The sequence below is a fragment of the Phyllobates terribilis genome, unplaced genomic scaffold, assembly GCF_046119375.1.
Source record: "Phyllobates terribilis strain yellow unplaced genomic scaffold, ASM4611937v1 Scaffold_5__5_contigs__length_657084704, whole genome shotgun sequence".
Lineage (NCBI taxonomy): Eukaryota > Metazoa > Chordata > Amphibia > Anura > Dendrobatidae > Phyllobates > Phyllobates terribilis.
In genome coordinates, this window is record NW_027362765.1 from 25750520 (window position 1) to 25772446 (window position 21927).

At 45.2% G+C, this 21927-nt stretch overlaps 1 pseudogene; it reads right to left on the bottom strand.

Moving 5' to 3' along the window:
* LOC141271397 (uncharacterized) overlaps positions 1 to 21927 on the bottom strand; it is a 99570-nt pseudogene that overhangs the window by 4723 nt on the left and 72920 nt on the right.

Sequence of the window (21927 nt, forward strand, 5' to 3'; positions counted from 1 at the left end):
ACTTAGGTGCAGGGATCCTCAGGAGGTAGGGGTTACGCTGGCGGCCTGGACCTCTGTACCTTTAACAGTACCTCCAGGGTGAGGGATTAGTCAGGGCCCCAGCTTAGGGTCAGCTTAGGCCCCCTACCTCCAGTATTCTGTGACAGTGTGACATTTTCACCGACCAACTTAGTTTTTCTCCAGCTACCATGGATCCAGTAGCCGGTCTAGCTCGGCAGTTGCAGAGTTTGTCCATGGGGCTGGCGGACGTTAGGTCCAAGGTTTTGCATCCTCTGGAGCAAGCCGGACCAGAACCTAAAGTAGCTCTCCCTGACAGGTTCACTGGGGGGCGGGACAAGTTTTTTGTTTTCCGGGAGGCATGCAAATTGTACTTTCGGCTGCGGCCTCGGTCATCGGGCAGTGAAGAACAAAGGGTGGGAATTGTCATCTCGCTCCTACAAGGGGACCCACAATCTTGGGCGTTCTCTCTTCCCCCAAGCTCCCCGGTTCTCCAGTCAGTGGATAGGTTTTTCGCTGCTCTGGGACTCGTATATGATGACCCAGATCGGATCTCCCTTGCTGAGTCTAAGTTACGTAGGATTCAGCAGGGAGATCGTCCGGCGGAGGAATTCTGTTCGGAGTTCCGTAGGTGGGCCACGGACACCCAGTGGAATGACCCGGCTCTTAGGAGCCAGTTTTGTCATGGTTTATCCGACAAATTACAGGATGTGTTGGCACAGTATGACTCTCCCGCGTCACTGGAAGCCGCTATGGCCCTTGCTATTCGCGTTGACAGACGGCTTCGGGAGAGGTGCGGGATAACTCTACCCCCTGTAATGTCTCCACCTCCTACAAGGTCCCCTCATATGGTGGTTCCCCTGGTCAGTCCGGAGGAGCCTATGCAATTAGGAGGGACATCATTTCGGGGAAGGGGACCGGTGGTGCGCCATAAGACAGGAAGGTGTTTCCTCTGCGGGAAAAAGGGACATTTTATTGGGGGGTGTCCATCCCGTCCCTTGCAGAGTAAAGAGTCGTCGAAAAAACTGTTGATCCCAGGTTGTGTGGTGGACGGCAATCTGGGAGTAGGTATTTCGTCCCTAGGTTCGTCTCAGTTTCTCGTACCGGCGGAGGTGGTGGTGGGTACGAGAACTGAGAGGATATCTGTTCTTCTGGATAGTGGGGCCGGGGCTAATCTGGTTGATGCTCGGTTTGCCCGGGTTCAAGGTATGCGATTGAGTGAGTTGGCTAAACCCATCCCCATATTCTCGATCGATGCCAGGCCTCTCGGTCAGGGAAGTTTTTTGCAAGCTGTGCATGGCGTAAAACTTCAAGTGGGGGCAATACATAAAGAACTGTTGTCTTGCTACGTGTTGGAGGGTCTTCCCACTCCTATAGTGTTGGGCCTTCCTTGGTTAGCTAAGCATAACCCGGTTATTAATTGGCAAACCAGAGAGATAAGCCAATGGAGTAAATTCTGTAATAAAAACTGCATGAACACGGTCATCGGTGCGGTTACTCCTTGGGTCTTACCTCCATTTCTGGCGGACTTTGAGGATGTATTCTCGGAGAATGGGTGTCAGGAACTACCTCCTCATCGCGAGTATGACTGTTCTGTAAAACTGCTCCCTGAGGCCAAGTTACCTAAAGCTAGGTTGTATAACCTTTCTGGTCCTGAGAGGCAGGCCATGAAGGATTATATTTCTGAAAGTCTGGCTAAGGGGCATATTAGACCTTCATCTTCACCGGTGGCCGCGGGGTTCTTCTTTGTTAAGAAGAAAGATGGAGGCCTACGCCCTTGCCTGGATTTCCGTGAACTTAATCGGATTACGGTCCGAGATCCGTATCCGCTCCCACTTATTCCCGATCTCTTTAATCAGATCGTGGGCGCCAAATGGTTCTCTAAGTTGGATCTCAGGGGGGCGTACAATCTGATTAGGATGAAGGAGGGGGATGAGTGGAAGACGGCTTTTAACACTCCGGAGGGGCATTATGAGAACCTTGTCATGCCATTCGGTCTGACTAATGCCCCGGCGGTGTTTCAACACTTTGTTAATGATATTTTTCGCCACCTGGTGGGACAGTTTGTTGTCATATATCTGGATGATATCTTAATTTACTCGCCGGATCTGGTGTCTCATCAGGAGCACGTTAGACAGGTGTTACAGATCTTGCGGGATAATAAACTGTATGCCAAGTGGGAAAAGTGTGTGTTCGCCGTACAGGAACTCCAGTTTTTAGGCTTCCTGGTTTCAGCGTCCGGTTTTCGTATGGACCCTGGGAAAGTGCGGGCAGTTCTTGAGTGGGATCGGCCGGAGAATCTTAAGGCACTACAACGTTTCCTGGGGTTTGCTAACTATTACCGGAAGTTCATTCGTAATTTCTCGTCCATGGTTAAGCCTCTCACAGACATGACTAAAAAGGGGACGGATTTTTCTAGGTGGTCTGACAAGGCTTGTCAAGCATTCTCCTCCTTGAAAAAATGTTTTGCCTCGGCACCTATACTCATTCAACCTGATGCGTCTCAGCCATTCTTTGTAGAGGTAGACGCTTCCGAGGTAGGGGTGGGAGCAGTATTGTCACAGGGTTCGTCCCCTGGTAAGTGGCATCCGTGCGCCTTTTTCTCTAAAAAATTGTCGTCCGCTGAGAGGAATTACGATGTCGGCAATAGGGAACTCTTGGCCATTAAGTTAGCTTTTGAGGAGTGGCGCCATTTTTTGGAGGGGGCAGTTCATCCGGTCACCGTCATCACCGATCACAAGAACCTGCTATATCTGGAGTCCGCTAAACGTCTGAATCCCAGACAAGCTAGGTGGTCATTGTTTTTTACCAGGTTTAATTTCGTCGTTACATATCGTCCTGGGTCTAAAAATGTAAAGGCGGATGCCTTATCTCGTAGTTTCCCTGGGGCCGGGAATACGGACGACCCGATTCCTATTCTTCAGGAGGGGGTGGTGGTTTCGGCAGTATGCTCTGAGCTGGAGGAGGAGATATTGGAGGCTCAGGGGGACGCCCCTGTTGGACCTCCGGGGAGACTGTTCGTTCCAGATCAGTTGCGACAAAAGGTGATCGAGGCACACCATAACTCAGTTTTTGCAGGACACCCGGGGAGTAAAGCAACTGTGGATCTCCTCTCGCGTCGGTTTTGGTGGCCTAACTTACATAAAGAGGTGGTAACTTTTGTCGCGTCCTGTGGGGTTTGTGCGCGCTCTAAGACCTCACATACCCGTCCGTCTGGGGCCCTTTTACCTTTGAAGATCCCGGAGCGTCCTTGGACTCATCTGTCTATGGACTTTATTACGGACCTCCCTCCGTCTTCGGGTAAAACGGTCATACTCGTTGTAGTGGACAGGTTCAGCAAGATGGCACATTTCATCGCTCTTCCGGCTCTCCCTAATGCTAAAACTCTTGCGCAGGTGTTCATTGGGGAGATTGTGAGGCTTCACGGGGTACCCTCCGAGGTGGTGTCTGATCGGGGGTCTCAGTTTGTGTGCAAGTTCTGGAGGGCGTTTTGTGCACGGCGGGGGATGCATTTGTCATTCTCGTCGGCTTTTCATCCTCAGACCAATGGTCAGACGGAACGTATGAACCAGAGCTTGGAGACATATCTTCGGTGTTTTGTGTCAGAGAACCAGGAGGACTGGGCTTCTTTCCTACCTCTGGCAGAGTTTGCTCTCAATAATAGGCGGAGCGAGTCCACTGGTAAGTCCCCGTTTTTTGGGGCATATGGTTTTCACCCCCAGTTTTGTACTTTCACTAGGGGGGGCTCTTCGGGAGTTCCGGAGGAGGAACGATTTTCCTCATCTCTCGCTTCAGTATGGAGAGGGGTGCTGAAGAATCTGAATACTATGGGGAACCGATACAAACGTATGGCTGATAGGAGGAGAGTGTCTGGTCCGGACCTAAGTGTGAACGATCAGGTATGGTTGTCTACCAGGAATATTAAACTTAAGGTTCCCTCCTGGAAACTGGGTCCCAGGTTCATCGGGCCGTACAGAATCAGTTCTGTTATTAATCCGGTGGCATTCCGTCTTGACCTCCCCCCTACGTTTAAAATTCACAACGTGTTTCACAGATCATTGCTTAAGAGGTATGTGGCGCCGGTGGTACCGTCACCTTTACCTCCCCCTCCTGTGGTTGTCAATGGTAACTTGGAGTTCCAGGTATCGAGGGTCATTGATTCACGCTTTAATCGCCGGTCCCTTCAGTACTTGGTTCATTGGAAGGGGTATGGTCCTGAGGAGAGGATGTGGGTTCCTGCGTCGGATATTAACGCAGACCGATTAGTTCGGGCCTTCCACACGACTCACCCGGATAAACCTGGCCCTGAGGGTCCGGAGGCCCCTCGTAGAAGGGGGGGTACTGTCACGGGTGTGTTGCCACGAAGATCGTCACGAGTACACAGCCTGACTTCTCGCAGCTGACTTGTTGGTGCTTTGTGTTTTCTCGGCAGTGTAGGAGTTAATTCTCTCTCTCTCTGGGCTAGCTGAGGTCCAGCCTCGCCCAGCTGCAATCAATGCTTCTTTAGTGAGACTCCTTTATATTCCTGCAGGTCTGTTTGGGAGGTGTCGGTGAAAGCTTTTCATTCAGACTTACAGAGCGGATCGTGGTGTTTGGAGTTGCTGAGATAAGTGTATTTGGAAGTGTTTTTTCCCTTTCCTCGCTTTATCATTTATCTCCTTTCCCGTTGGTGTTCCCTCTGTTGTAGTTGTGTAGAAGTTGTATGCAAGGTGGTTTTGGTTTTTCCCTTGTACTGTCTCGTTCGTCTAAATACTGTGTGTGGGCATATTATTTCTGGTTCCCAATTGTTGTGATCGGGGTCCTTCTCAGGACTAGATTACTTAGGTGCAGGGATCCTCAGGAGGTAGGGGTTACGCTGGCGGCCTGGACCTCTGTACCTTTAACAGTACCTCCAGGGTGAGGGATTAGTCAGGGCCCCAGCTTAGGGTCAGCTTAGGCCCCCTACCTCCAGTATTCTGTGACAGTGTGACACCTAGCGGGAAATTCCATGGAATCGTGAAGGCGTCCAACGCTAAGGGGTTCCCTTTGGGGTCTATTGAGCAGAACACCTCCACTTTCCTGTTTTGACTGTTGGCGAATAGGTCTATGGTAGGACGTCCCCACGTCCCTATGATCTGACTGAACACTGATTCTTTCAGTTCCCACTCGCCTTGTCTCAGCTGGGTTCTGTTCAGGTAGTCTGCTCTGCGATTTTCTACCCCCCTTATGTGGAGGACCGATAGGGACTTCAGATTGCTTTCGGCTAACTGAAAAATGGTCTCTGTCACTAGCATCAGAGGACAGGACCGGGTACCCCCCTGGTGGTTTAGGTATGCTACTACAACCCGGCTGTCCAAGAACACCCTTACGTGGTGACCCCACAAAGTGTCCAGGAATTCCAAAAGGGCGAATTCCACTGCTAGCAGCTCCTTCATGTTTGAGGAAACTGAACTTGGGTCCTTTGTCCAAACCCCTTGAGCTACCTGGTCGTTCAAATGAGCCCCCAGCCTCTGGGGCTTGCATCTGTGGTCAGGATTTGATGGACTGAAATCGCCCATGGAATACCCCAGGTCAAATTGTCCATCCTTATCCACCATCCCAGAGAAGACGTAGTTTTTGATGATAAAGTTAGCTGACCTTCTAAAAGCCCTTTTAGAGAGCTTTCGGCTCCTAGAATCTCCCACTGCAACTGTCTGGTATGTATCTGAGCCCATTGAACAGCAGGAAAGCAGACTGTCATGGAACCTAGGAGGGACATAGCTTTTCGTACAGACATGGACGGGTGATCCTTTATCCGAGAAATCTGAGCTATAATCTTCGTAACCTTTCCTGCCGGGAGGCGACATTCTTGATTTTTTTTTTAGATTTAAAAGCCAACCTAAGCTGATCAAGGAATCCATGACTCTCGTTAGTTGGTTCTTGCAATGCTGGAAAGAACGGCCTGTTACTAGGAAATCGTCCAGGTATGGGACAATCAGTACGTCTTGTTCTTTCAGGTGTGCAGTTACCTCCGAAATTATTTTGGCAAATACCCTTGGGGCTATGGCTAGGCCAGATGGGACAGCAGCAATTAACTGGAATTCCTTTGGGGGGGCGAAGAGCCATAGCGTGTTTCCAGAACCTTTGTGCTACCAGTAACGTGGACAAATGATGGACTTGATTGGGGAACTTGTTTTTTTTGGGATTTATGGATCGATTTGAAGCTTTTGTTGTGAACATTTTACATAACATTTTGGATCACATTTACAATCACATTGGGGTTTCCATTTAAATCTCCATATGATGTGATTTTGATGAAACCCCCGAGGGATCCATTCACTATAATGAGGCAGCAGAGTTACTCTGGACTCCGGCTGGCCTCTGTTCAGCGGTGTCCTTTTCAGAGGTGCACAAAACTGTGGCAAATCACACTTTTATGCACGCCTAAAAAGACGGACACCGCTGGATCATAGGCCAGACTGCGTCCACAGCGCCTCCATCTGCCTCATTATAGGGAAAGTTCTGCCAGGGAATCCGTCTGAATCATGTATTTCAGAGATTTACATGGAAATCCCAGTGTAAGCGCTTAGCGTAGAGCGCAGGATAAATGTGAGCTGAGCCTTACTGCGATATCTGGGAGGCAGAGTAAATAGTACGTCAAGAATAGATTTGATTTTTTAAGTCGTTCCTCGTGCTGTATAAGTGATTAGATGACTTTATTCTTCAGATTGGTGCAATTACAGAGAAACCAGATCTATATAGTGTTTTATGTTTGACTGCTGTCACACACAAAGATGCTTTTTTGGGGGGCAAAATCAAGTTTTTGCATCAACATATTTTGAGAGATATAATTTTTCGATATTTCGGCCAACAGAGTCATATAAATATTACTTACATAGGGCTGCGGTCTGGGGTCTGCATCGAGAAAGAGTGGGTGCTGTTACTTTTGTGGGGCTGCATGCTGGCGGTCTGCTTGTGGCTTGTTTTTTTGTGGGAAGAATTGATGTTTTTATTGGTACCATTTTCATGCACATAACATTTTTTTATCACTTTCTATTCCAATTTTCGGGGGGCAGAATGTACAAAAACCAGCAAGTCAGGAATTTTTTTTTGTTTGTTTGTTTTTTTTGCGATACCACATTTATATACTTTTCTTACGTTTTCCGCTTTTACACAAATAAAACCATGTTATAGAAAAAAGAATTGTTTTTGCATCGCTATATTCTGAGAGCTATAACTTTTTTACTTCTCCACTTAAAAAGCTGTATAGCGACTTATGTTTTGCGGCACAAGATGAAGTTATCAGCTGTACCATTTTTAGTTACATTTGACTTTTTGATTGCGTTTTATTCCACTTTTTGTTAGGCTGTATGATGAAAAAGCACAGCTTTTTGCCTCCCCACTTTTTTTTTTCTTTTACGGTGTTTACTGAAGAGGTCAACTAGTGTACCAGTTTTACAGTTCGGGTCGTTCAGGACATGACAATACCAAATGTGTACTTTATTTGTTTATTTTCGTTTTTACATAAATATACCTATTTATTGGTGTAATTTTCTTTTTTTTTTAATTAATTTTTTTTTACTTAAACCATCTATGGGACTTCAACTTTTATTTTAACTCTAATGGCTGATATAATGCATTGCAATGCACCAGCACTGCAATGCATTATACCTGCCAGTATTACACTGACAGACCGTGCTCCTGGCATGTTTCAACAGGCTTGCCAGAGGTCGTTATGACGACCACGGGTTGCTCCGGTCGCTGGTTCTGCTCCGGTATCCTTGGTCTCCTGCTCTGGTCTCCTGCTGCTGCGGTAAGCTGTTGATCCTGCTGCTTGCTAATCCTGTTGCTGTTGAAAGAAGAACAGAGAAGACTTTGGTAAGTCCATCTCTGATCTCCCCTCATCCACCCCAACCCCCTCCCCCCACCCCCTCCCCCTCGGTGGGGATGTGTGTGGGGGGTACCCGGGTACCATCCGCACATTGAACCGCGTGATATCCGCTTGTGCACATGTGCTCGTACGGATATTATGCGATTCAATGCAAGACAATGGCGGCGATTACGCTGCGTGTACGCAAAATTAATGGACATGCTGCATATTTTTCCGCAATGATAATCCGCAGCGGAAATTTCCGCAGCATGTGCACAGCACATGCGGATTATCATTGGGGACCATGGGACACGTATTACCAAGCGTTTTTTAAGCGTTTTTGCTGCGGAGATTCTGCGGCAAAAACGCTTGAAAAATGCATAGTGGGCACACAGCCTCACACTCCAGTGTTCCGAATGGCCATGACCCGGACACATTTTGAGGCCATATACAAGCTCTTGCATTACAACGATAATGCAAGGTGTCCTGCACGAGACGACCCGAACTTTGATCGTGTTTTCAAAGTTCGGCCGGTCATCAAGCACTTCAACAACAAGTGTGCCCCAAAGGGACATCTGCGTGGATGAGTCTTTAATCCATTTTAAAGGGGTGGCTTGGATTCCGGCGTACCTGCCCATTAAGAGGGCCAGGTACAGAATCAAGCTGTATAAACTGTGTGATAGTACCTCAGGGTACACTCACAAGTTTAGAGTTTATGAAGGGAAGGACTTCCGGACTGAACCCCCTGAATGCCCCCCTGTTCTGGGAGTGAGTGGGAAAATTGTGTGGGATTTGGTGCACACACTGCTGGATAAAGGTTATCACTTCTACTTGGATAACTTTTATACCACTGCACCTCTCTTCAAGTCCCTCTCTGCGAGAGGTATCGCAGCCTGCGGTACTGTCCGCAAAAGTCAGAGAGGCCTCTCGAAGACGCTAATTGGGCAGCTGCTCAGAAGGGGTGAGAGCAGAGCCCAATGTAGTGACCATCTGCTGGTGATCAAGTACAAGGACAAGAGGGATGTCCTTTTCTTGACCACCATACATAGTGATGGTAGCACCCTCAGCACTGTACGAGGTTCCACTACACAAGTCATCAAACCAGACTGTGTAGTGGGTACAACAAGTACATGGAGGGAGTTGATCTCTCTGATCAAGTCCTCCAGCCGTACAGTGCTTTGAGAAAGGCCAAGGTGTGGTACAAGAAGCTGGCCGTGAACATCGTACAGATGGCAATGCACAACGCTTTCCTTCTATCACAATGTGAAGGCCAATCTTCTACGTCGTACCTTCACTTCCAGAAGGTAGTGATCAAGGCCCTCATATTTGGCAGTGGTGACGGAGTGGACCCCAGTATTTCCGGAACTGAAGGACCTTGAATTATACAAGGCCAGCATTTCCCAGGGGAGGTCCCTCAAACAGGGAAAAAAGGTAAGTCACAAAAGTGCCGAGTATGTTACAAAAGGGGAATACAGTCATGGCCAAAAGTTTTGCGAACGACACGAAAATTATATTTTCACATGATCTGCTGGCCTCTGGTTTTTATTAGTGTTTGTCTGATGTTTATATCACATACAGAAATATAATTGCAATCATATTATGAGTACCAATAGGTTATATTGACAGGTAGAATGAGTTAATGCAGCAAGTCAATATTTGCAGTGTTGCCCCTTCTTCTTCAAGACCTCTGTAATTCTCCCTGGCATGCTCTCAATCAACTTTTGGACCAAATCCTGACTGATAGCAGTCCATTCTTGCATAATCAATGCTTGCATTTTGCCAGAATTTGTTGGTTTTTGTTTGTCCACCCGTCTCTTGATGATTGACCACAAGTTCTCAATGGGATTAAGATCTGGGGAGTTTCCAGGCCATGGACCCAAAATCTCTATGTTTTGTTCCATGAGCCATTTAGTTATCACCTTTGCTTTATGGCAAGGTGCTCCATCATGCTGGAAAAGGCATTGTTGGGCGCCAAACTGCTCTTGGACGGTTGGGAGAAGTTGCTCTTGGAGGACATTCTGGTACCATTCTTTATTCATGGCTGTGTTTTTAGGCAAGACTGTGAGTGAGCCGATTCCCTTGGCTGAGAAGCAACCCCACACATGAATGGTTTCAGGATGCTTTACAGTTGGCATGAGACAAGACTGGTGGTAGCGCTCACCTCTTCTTCTCCGAATAAGCCGTTTTCCAGATGTCCCAAACAATCGAAAAGGGGATTCATCAGAGAAAATGACTTTGCCCCTGTCCTCAGCAGTCCACTCCCTGTACCTTTTGCAGAATATCAGTCGGTCCCTGATGTTTTTTCTGGAGAGAAGTGGCTTCTTTGCGGCCCTCCTTGAAACCAGCCCTTGCTCAAAGAGTCTCCGCCTCACAGTGCGTGCAGAAGCACTCACACCAGCCTGGTGCCATTCCTGAGCAAGCTCGGCACTGCTGGTAGTCCGATCCCGCAGCTGAAACAGTTTTAAGATACGGTCCTGGTGCTTGCTGGTCTTTCTTGGGCGCCCTGGAGCCTTTTTGACAACAATGGAAGCTCTCTCCTTGAAGTTCTTGATGATGCGATAGATTGTTGACTGAGGTGCAATCTTTGTAGCTGCGATACTCTTCCCTGTTAGGCCATTTTTGTGCAGTGCAATGATGGCTGCACGTGTTTCTTTAGAGATAACCATGGTTAACTGAAGAGAAACAATGATACCAAGAACCAGCCTCCTTTTAAAGTGTCCAGTGATGTCATTCTTACTTAATCATGACTGATTGATCGCCAGCCCTGTCCTCATCAACACCCACACCTGTGTTAATGGATCAATCACTAAAAAGATGTTAGCTGCTCCTTTTAAGGCAGGACTGCAATGATGTTGAAATGTGTTTTGGGGGTTAAAGTTCATTTTCTGGGCAAATATTGACTTTGCAAGTAGAGTAATTGCTGTTAAGCTGATCACTCTTTGACATTCAGGAGTATATGCAAATTGCCATTACAAAAAATGAAGCAGTAAACTTTGGAAAAATTACTATTTGTCTCATTCTCAATACTTTTGGCCATGACTGTACGCAAGGACACCATTTATCAATGAGACACCTGCCCCGACAAACCTGGCCTGTGCATGAAAGAATGCTTCAGAAGGTACGATACTTTCATGCACTACTAAATTAATTTCTGACGTATGACAACCTGATGAACACTACACAACTGATGTATGACACTACATTATATAATTCACAAATCAATTATCAGTTCGAAAAAGGGGGCACTTGTTGGGCATTTCCACTGTTTAGGCACATCAGGGGCTCTGAAAATGTGACATGACGCCCGCAGCCCATTCCATCAAAGTCTGCATTCCAAAGCGTCACTCCATCCCTTCTGAGCCCTGCCGTGCGCCCCAACAATGGCTTTCTCCAACAAATGGGATATCAGCGTACTCAGGAGAAATTGCACAACAACTTTTGGGGTCCAATTTCTACTGTTACCCTCGTGAAAATAAAAAAATTGCGGCTAAAAGATCGCTTTAGTGGGAAAAAAAAATATTTTTTTTTCTTCACGGCTCTACGTCATAAACGTTTGCGAAACACTTGTGGGTTCACCACACATCTAAATAAGTTCCTTAAGGGGTATAGTATCCAAAATGGGGTCACTTGTGGGGGTTTTCCACTGTTTAGGCACATCATGGGCTCTCCAAAAGCGACATGGCGTCCGCTGTCAATTCCAGAGAGTTTTGCGTTGAAAATGTCAAGGGGTGCTCCTTACCTTCCAAGCCCTGCTGTGCACCCAAACAATGGCTTTCCCCTACATATGGGGTATCAGCGTACTCAGGAGAAATTGCATAACAACTTTTGGGGTCCAATTTATTCTGTCACCCTTGTGAAAATAAAAAAAATGGGGTCTAAAGTAAAATTAGAGTTAAAAAAAAAAAAGTGAAATGTTCATTTTTTCTTTCATGTTCGATTAATTGCTGTGAAGCACGTGAAGGGTTAATACACTTCTTGAATGAGGTTTTGAGCACCTTGAGGGTGCAGTTTTTGGAATGGTGTCACTTTTGGGTATTTTCTGTCATATAGACCCCTCAAAGTGACTTCAAATGTGATGTGGTCCCTAAAAAAAATAGTTTTGTAAATTTTGTTGTAAAAATGAGAAATCGCTGGTCAACTTTTAACCCTTATAATTCCCTAGCCCAAAAATTTTTTAGTTCCAAAGTTGTGCTGATGTAAAGTAGACATGTGGGAAATGTTATTTATTAACTATTTTCTGTGATAGATCTCTCTGATTTAAGGGCATGAAAATTAAAAGTTTGAAAATTGCGACATTTTAAAAATTTTGTCAAATTTCCGTTTTTTTCCACAAATAAACGCAAGTCATATCGAAGAAATTTTACCACTATCATGAAGTACAATATGTCATGAAAAAAAATCTCAGAATCAGGGGGATCAGTTGAAGCGTTCCAGAGTAATTACTTCATAAAGTGACAGTGGTCAGAATTGTAAAATTTAGCCTGATCATTAACGTACAAACCACCCTCGGGAGTAAAGGGGTTAATGTTATCGATCATAAAAGTGATGTTTGGCCAGAAAGACTGGACCGGGTCTTGTAGGGACCATATGAGAACATTCAGCAGCACAGACGGGAGATAAGGTAGATTCATCTAATGAGATAATCAGAATTCTAGGAAGGTAACAGCATCATTACCCTCCACTTTCTCTTAGAGACCCATCATAATAATTTTGATTGAATGATTTTCTAAATTGTCAGCACATTCTACGTACGCTGTCATTTGGCTTTGTAGTTTACAGATCTGGGCAGGTAAGGGTTAACTTCTAATTTCAGGAGGTAGGTAGATCCTCCAGGTTATAAGCTCTATAGAAGAAGGGCTTTCAATGCCCAAAGTAATTTGAAAAGTATCGGGTTTAGGAATATGTAGGGATATAACAGCAGAATGGTGATCACATGACTGCAATATGTCCGGACTTCACCACCGAAAAAGCAGTGAAAGCTGATGACTGAGAAGAATCTGTGACTTCTCTGTATTTAATGATTACTACTCACCTGGCCAGTTATCTGTAGGAATCTCCTCTTTACACCACTCATCACACCTCACATATGTCTCTGTAGTATTATTATGGGTCAGATCTTCACCCTGAAACAAATATTGTAAAAGTCACCGACATATGGAGAAGTCACATCTATGATCAGCTCTAATCCTGCCATCTCCACCATTCTCATTACACAAGTATAAAACATATAACATTAGTGGATTAAACAAGACCTTCACAGCTGTCTACACATCATAGGGGAGATCTCATGACACCTTCTCTCCATTTACCTGATGATCCTGAGGAACATTGGGATCTTCTTGTTTACAGTCTTGTGGAAGAAGAGGACGGGGACATCTCTCTGGTGTTGTCCTCTTACTGGTTAGATCTGGAGGAAACACATACAGGGACTGAATTCAATCTTTACATACAGATCATTATAGGCCATGTGTATTTAGTCCTCTCTATTACCTGGTGATGTGAGGGGCTGGCGAACCTCCATCATGACGTCCTGGTACAGATGTTTGTGTCCTTCTAAATACTCCCACTCCTCCATGGTGAAATAGACGGTGACATCCTGACACCTTATAGGAACCTGACACATATAATGATATTGTCATCCCCCCATTCCCTCATGGCATTACTATATAATGTCCCAGCATTCCCAGCAGTGTCACCTCTCCAGTCAGTAGCTCAATCATCTTGTAGATGAGTTCTAGGATCTTCTGGTCATTGAGGTCCTCATGTATCAGGGGGTGAGGTGGAGGCCCCATGATTGGGCTCAGTGGTCTTCCCCATCCCTCAGACACAGAGTCCTGACAGCGCTCACTAGAGGTCTTCTTCACTACTGTGTAATCCTGGTAATGGAGAGACACATTAATAAATCTCACTACAGACATTTCCAGAGTCCTCACCTCTCCAGTTCTGTCCATCTGTTATTCCCATAGATAAGAATGATGTAATGTGACGTCATCAGAATCTCTCACCTCTCCAGTAATCCGGAAGAGGATCTCTAGGGTGAGGTGTAATATCCTCTCTGCCATTTTGTTCTTGTCCATATCCTTCCTTGATTGGTAAATCAAAAAAATTGTCTAAATATAGAAGAACTCCACTGAGAAGATCCGGTATTATAGGGACCTGAATGTGAAGAAGATTGGAACGATGTAACATCATAAAGAATCCCATGTAATACTACAATTACTGGAGATAATAAGGGGAAACATATGAAGAGATATAATTTGTAGACTTTATATTCTCTAGTCTCGTATGGAGTGGAACATAAGTTGAATTGCTGACCAAGTCATCTCCTCCATGCTCCCAATCACTGGCGATGTTGGCCATTGCTTCTGCAACTAATTGGCCATAGGTATCTCAAGATTGTTGGGACTGACCAGGAAATAGAGAGACTGGTGGAGGACTCAAGCAGTGGTGGCTCAGGAGTAGTGTGGAATCATCAATGTGTTACTATCTTTACTACATTCTGTTATTTTTCTTGTCATCTAATAAAACCTATATACTTTAGATCACGGATCAAACAACAGTGTATGTCTCTACTTCCCAACACTGTTATTGCTATTGTTACAGCTAACAAAGAAATTCCCTAAAATATCAATATCTATTAATCCATTTAAAAACAATCCTAGAAAAACCCACTATGGTGAGGAGATATGTCAGCTAATATAGTGGAAATAGATGCCCAGCTGATAATGTGTATAGCTGAAGGCTTTTGTCACTCTATAAAGGGACCATATTGATGACATCACACACTCCCAGAATGCTAGAGGGCTAATGCAGTGAGAACAAGTGTCGCCAAATGGTGCATAGCGCATGGACGCCGGCAGCAGGATCTTCCAGGGAGCATGTGCAGGTATTCCAGACACAAGAGGACAAGATTGCTATTTGCAAATGTGTCCTGGGCCTCATATAATGTCAGGTTATGTAAAACAGCGCCCCGTACTGTTGCATGAGCAGTACGAGTCCATCGATGCCGAGCGCACGCCCCGCTGTCACAGCAACAGTCAGTTGCCTGGACGAGGCGCCTCGTTATGCTCTCCATAAAGTTCACAAACGGTTAGACCCACAAAGGGTTAGATCCCTGTGTAAATTTCATTAGTCAGTACACAGGAATCTAAATAGACAAGCTACTCCGCCCCTTTTTCATTTCGATGCCTTCAGATGTCAGGGATACAGCTGATCTCTTGGTGAAATTGAATGGTACATGGCATATAAAAGTTTGGGCACCCCTAGTCAAAACTACTGTTACTGTGAACAGTTAAGTAAGTTGAAGATGAAATGATCTCTAAAAGGCCTAAAGATGAAGATAGGTAATAGGAAAGACGATGATCCAGCTCCAGAGACTCCAATAGTAAAAACAAATGTCTTTTATTTAGAATTTTTTAAAAATATCCAGATAGCGATAATGTAACTCCAGCTGGTCGAAGAACAAAATGGAAGGGAAACACAGGGCACCAAGGAGGGGTGCGCTACCATTTGACGCATTTCGAGCGAAGACCGCTCTTAAATTTGGTATGAATAAGTGTCAGACATCCCTTCTTATGCTGGCACTAATCAAGAAAGGTGCTGCAGGTGTGTAACAACCCAAGATTGCAAAGAAAAAAAAAATAATAATTTTTGTAAGAGTAGTGAATTAAAAAGCAACGGGAATTTTTAAAAACGAGAATGAGACACCAAGTCAGTAATGTAACATGAACTCTTTTATATAATTTAAGCCTGAGGGAATTCTAGTATCCAATACATAAAATTCAAAACGCCTCCCTATTTCCTATTTCTGAGAGTATTTTGTCTGTCTCCGCCACGGATGTGGCGGGGAACATTTTCTATAGCATTAGCTAATAGGCCTTTAATGCATTTATTATGACAACTGATAAAATGTGTGGAAGCACCAGACATACTACGATTAGATTGATGGGAAATATCATATAAATGTTCCCTCAGGCATACTTTGAATTTCCTAGTAGTTGATCCGATATATTTTAGATTACAAACAGTGCACTCAATAATGTAAATAACATAATCAGTGTTACAATTCAGAAACCCTTTTATTGGATATACCTTGGAATTATTTTTATCCGTAAATGTTAATTTTTTTTATGAAACCAGGTGGTAGCGCACCCCTCCTTGGTGCCCCTGTGTTTTCCCTTCTATTATTGTTCTTCCACCAGCTGGAGTTACATTATCGCTATCTGGATATTTTTAAAAAATTCTAAATAAAAGACATTTGTTTTTATTATTGGACTTGGATCATCGTCTTTCCTATTACCTGTCTACTGAGCGCAAGCAGCAGCGCTGATCACGGATCCCGGAGACACCCAGCTGGTTCATGGAGGTGAGCTGTTTTTTTTTCTTTTCCCTTCCCTAAAGATGAAGATGACACATTTCCTTTGTATTTTAGGCAAAAAAATAAAATAATAATAAATATATATATATAAAATGGCCCAATACAATATTTTGGCCACTCTGCATGGTTAGTGAGGGCCATTGTAAAACCCTCAGCTTGTGTCTTTTGAGGTAGTCTATTGTGGATTTTGACGTGTGTTTGGGATCATTATCCATTTGTAGAAGCCGTCCTCTTTTCAACTTCAGCTTTTTTACAGGTGGTGTTATGTTTGCATCAAGAATTTGTTGAAATTCCATTGAATCCATTCTTCCCTCTACCCGTGAAATGTTCCCCGTGCAATTGGCTGCAACACAACCCCAAAGCATGATTGGACCACCCTCATGCTTAATGGTTGGCGAGATGTTCTTTTCTTGAAATTCTGTGCCTTTTTTTCTCCTCACATACCTTTGATCATTGAGTCAAAGAGATCTATTTTAACCTCATTGGTCCACAGGACTTTTTTTTAAAAAATGCATCAGGCTTGTTTAGATGTTCTTTTGCATACTACTGACACTAAATTTTATGGTGAGGAAACAGGAGAGGTTTTCTTCTGATGACTCTTCCATGAAGGCCATATTTGAAGGCCAATGTGGGTAAGGAGGGGTTCCTGTTACTCGTGTAGGTCTGCGTGGGGAAGAAGGGGGGATTTGTTACTTCTATTGAGCTGCGTGCTGGGGGTCTGGGTGAGAAGGAGGGGTGTGGATAACTGCATGGGCTGCATGCGAAGGGGTCATATTACTTGCATGGGGCTGCAGTCTACAAGGAGAAAGAGTGGGTGCTATTACTTTTTGTGGGGCTGCATGCTGGCGGTCTGCTTGTGGAAAGAGGGGGTGTGGTTATTTGCGTGGATCTGTGTGCTGGGGGGTCTGCGTGGTGAAGGACAGGGTGCTATTACTTGTGTGGGCTGCGTGCTAGGGTTCTGCGTTGAGGAGGGGTCATGTTACTTGTGTGGGACTGCGTGCTGGGGGTCTGAGTAGTGAAGGAGGGGGTCCTATTTCTTTCATGGGGCAAAATGCTGGGGGTCTGTTTGGAGAAGGAGGAGGTGCTATTACTTGCGCGGGACTGCGTGCTGGGGATCTGAGTGGGGAAGGATGGTGTCCTGTTACTTGCATGGGGCTGCATGCTGGGGGTCTGCATGAGAAATAAGGGGGTGCTGTTACTTGCATGGGGCTGTGTGCTGGGAGACGGAGTGGGGAAGGAGGGGGTCCTTTAACTTGCATGGGGCTGGGGGTCTGCGTGGGAAAGGAAAGAGTGCTGTTACTTGTGTTGAGCTGTGTGCTAAGGTTCTGTGTGGGCAAAGAAGAGGTGCAGTTACCTTAGTGGGGCTGCGCGCGGGGGTCTGTGTGAGGAAGGAGGGGTGCTGTTACTTTTGTGAGGAAAAAGGGTGGAGACACGAGGGTGCTCTCGTTCGCTGGCCTGGCTGTCTTTAGATAAACCACATAGACCAGGGCTCTTCCCACTGAACTCCCGTACTCCTTCCCTGTGGGCAGAATACTACTCAGACCACACAGAGAGGGTAACACAATGTATCACCAACAGACAATAATATATAGTACAGTCCCAGCAAGAACACAAGATTGTAATTTGCACTGAGTCTCACCCTTTCGTTGGCTCGCCGGGTATTAGAATCACTGCGATTTCGGGGCTTCCAGGGCCGACTACCTCAACCAGTAGCACCTCGCTTTATGTGGGCACCCACAGAGAGGAGGTAGCGATAAGCTTAAGAAGCTGACCGAGTACAGCAACGTATGTGGCCAGGTCACCTGACTGTCCCAACCTGGATTCTTCAGACGTCTTTGTGTGTTCAGTGATGGTCAGAGAAGCAGATTTGTATTCCTACAGCTGGGGCCTGGGTCTCTTAAGCTGACATTATGTACAGTCTCTTACAGAAGGAAAGAGGTCTCTTTTCTACCCACAAATGTCAATCAGGGCTTTTTCCACAGGCTTGGGGAAGGGTGGGAGGAGGCATTCTCTCTCTCTCATTGTTCCAGTGGACAATTAACCTGCAGATTTCTTTCCTGCAATGTTTGCAGACAGTCACCAAATAACAAACATCAATTCTTCAAACAACCCGCACCTTTGTTCCCAAGGAAAACAGAACAATAAGCTGCAATGGCTGATACAATAGAGAATCAACAGCCATTCACCAAATCATCATACAACAGACAAATCTACAGGAAGATGTACAGACTGGTGTGAACGACGGCTCATGTGCCCTGAACTATGAAATAATACAACTGCTATAATTAACAATAAATGCTGTGTCGTCATAGAACGGGGGCTGTTACTTCCGTGGGGCTACATGCTGGGGGCTTTGTGGGGTAGGAGGGGGTCCTGTTACTGGCGTGAGACTGCGTGCTGGGTGTCCGCGTGGGGAAAGGGGGTTCTGTTACTTTCGTATTGAAGGAGAAGGTCCTGTTTCTTCTATAGGGCTGCGGTCTGGGGGCTGCACGGGGAAGGAGGTGGTTTGGCAGGTTTGTGGATGATGCGCTCCTTGACTGGAAAGGAGACAATTCCATATACCTAAAATTAATTTCTTATTTAAATTTTAATACTGGCAACATCATAGTAGTGTGGAATCATTAATTTGTTACTATATTTACATTTTCTTTTTTCCCTGACATCTAATAATAAAACCTATATAAATGTACATTAGACCACACATCAAACAAAACAAAAAGAAGTGGTCATGAGCCCTCAGCTATGTAGAAAATAGTTTTCTTTTACCAAATAAAGAGTTTAAGTCCAAAAGATGAACACAGCAGTTTAAACAGCGTCATCCACAGCCCACCCCAAGAGGAAGGCAGGGCTGGCGCCATTCCAGCAGGAGAGGACACTTATGGGTCGATGTATGTCTCTACTTCCCAACACTGTTACTGCTATTGTTGTATATTCAGCTAACAAAAAAATCCAATAAAATATCAATATCTATTAATCCATTTAAAAATAAACCCAAACAATACGAGATATAGAAAAACACAGTATGGTGAGGAGACATGTCATATAAGATCTGTAGACAGTGGAAATAGATGCCCAGCTGATAATGTGTATAGCTGAAGGCTTTTATCACTCTATAAAAGAGACCATGTTGATGACATCACACACTCCCAGAATGCGAGAGGGCTAATGCAGTAAATGGTGGATAGCGCATGAACGCCGGCAGCAGGATCTTCCAGGGCGCATGTGCAGGTATTCCAGACACAAGAGGTCAAGATCGCGATTTGCGAATGTGTCCTGGGCCTCAGATAATGTCAAGATGTCTAAAACAGCGTCCCTTACTGGTGCATGTGCAGTACAAGACATTCGATGCTGAGCGCACGCCCCCGCTGTCACAGTAACAGTCAGTTACCTGGAGGAGGCCCCTGCGTGGCGTAGCAAAGGATAAGATATATCTGCAGTTTACAAAAAATGCCACGAGAACCAATAAATGTCAAAGCAAGTGCGATATTAAGGCTATGTGCCCTCGATGCAGAAATGCTCCGGATTTTTCCTGACCGTTTCTGCATCTCCCTGGCAGAAAAAACGCATGAGGATTTTACATGCGTTTTTCCTGCCAGGGACAAGCGTAAGTTAAGCGTTTTGATCATGCGATTTCGCATGTGGATTGTCAAGCGCTTTCCAAGCGATTTTAGCATCACTTGGAAAGTGCTTGACGACTTGGTCACACTATATAAATCCATGCAACCGGCATGGATTTTATATAGTGTGACCAATTTAGTTAAAAAAAAAGATAAAAATGGTAAAAAATAAAAAAAGTAGGCATTAGACCTACTGGTAATAGGGTTTCCAGGAGTCCCTCATGACAGCACCATCAGGAGGTCGTCCTTCATATCCTTGATAGGGACAGGAAACACACAAGAGGTTAAAAGGCCCCTCCCTCCACCCTCAATCCAGTGATTTTCCAAGTACCACACCAGGATGGATGCAACTCTATTTTATTTGCCTTTCAACAATCTATGTTAATTTCACATAGCCGTTTAGGAATATTTAGGGAGGGAATATAATGGGTGCTGTCATGAGGGACTCCTGGAAACCCTATTACCGGTAGGTCTAATGCCTACTTTCCAGGACGTCCCTCCTGACAGCACCATCAGGAGAATACCAGAGTATACATTTAGGGGGGACCACTGCCTGGAGGACCTTCCTTCCGAAGGCCATCTTTTGGCCTGATAGAATGTCCAATTTATAATGTTTACAGAAGGTGTTCAGATTTGTCCAAGTTGCCGCTCTGCAGATCTGGTCCACAGATGCCCCTGCTCTTTCCGCCCATGATGCGGACATAGCTCTGGTAGAATGGGCTCTAATATTTTCTGGAAGGGACTTCCCCTCGGCTAAATAGGCTAGACTAATTAATGATCTGACCCATCTTGCTAATGTAGCTTTTGTTGCTTTTCTCCCCCAAACTATAAATAGGTTGGAATCTATACACCAGTCCTTCGTGACCTCTAGGTATTGTAGAACTACTCTCCTGACATCAAGTGAGTGGAAAGTTAGTTCCTGATCATTCTTATAGTCCTGATAAAAAGAGGGTAGAACTACCTCCTGATTAATATGGAAAGGGGTAACTACTTTTGGCAAAAAAGCTAGGTCTAACCTGAGGATAATACAATCGTCTAGGCATTTCAAGTATGGGTCTCTGATTGAGAATGCTTGAATTTTCCCTATCCTCCTCGCTGTGGTTATTGCGACTAGGAATACTGTCTTAAGTGAGAGGAATTTTATGTCTGATTCTATGAGAGGCTCGAAGGGTTTGTTGCATAGGCTCTCTAGGACCATATTCAAGTCCCATGGTGGGATATGGGTTTTAATTGTTGGTCTTAACCTTCCTTAACAAATCTTTCTACCCATGGATGGTCAGCTAGTGGGTAATCCATGAAAGCACTCAATGCAGCGATTTGTACTTTTAATGTGCTGGGCCTTAGACCTTTTTCAAACTTGTCTGCAAGAATTCTAATATTTTGGGGAAATCTGGAACGGAACTCTCAGATGCTGTTTGGTACTGTAAACAGAATCTCTTCCAGATTTTTGTATGGATGGCCGATGTTACCGGTTTCCTACTATTTTGCATGGTTGAGATTACTGCGTCTGATAGGCCTCTAGATCTCAGGATCTGCCTTTCGGGGTCCATGCCGAAAGCTGGAGAAATTTCACATCGGGATAGAATATCGGGCCCTGAAACAGCAAGTCCTCCCTCTCCGGAAGGATTATTGGATCCTCCAGGGATATTTTCTTCAGTAAGGGGAACCAACTTCTCTTGGGCCAGAAAGGTTGGATTATTATAACCCTGGCTCGGTCTTCCTGAATCTTCTTTAGCACCCACGGTATCAGGGATATAGGAAGGAATGCATATGCTAGATTCATGTTCCATTTCTGAGATAACGCATATCCCTTCTGGTCTGTCTTCTGGATTGAGGGAGAAGAATTTTCCTGCCTTTGCGTTTTTCCAAGTAAAAAGATCCCATTGGGGAATGCCCCATCAATGTGTTACCTGACGAAACACCTCCCAGTTCAATTCCCATTCTGACTGTAGAACAGTTTCTCGACTGAGGAGGTCTGCTACTGTATTTTGAGAGCCTTTTAGATGTACTGCAGATATTGAAAGGACCGAACTTTCTGCCCACTGGAAGATTTTGCCCGCCAAAGATAGTAGAAGGTGGTGACGAGGACCTCCCTGATGTTTGAGGAA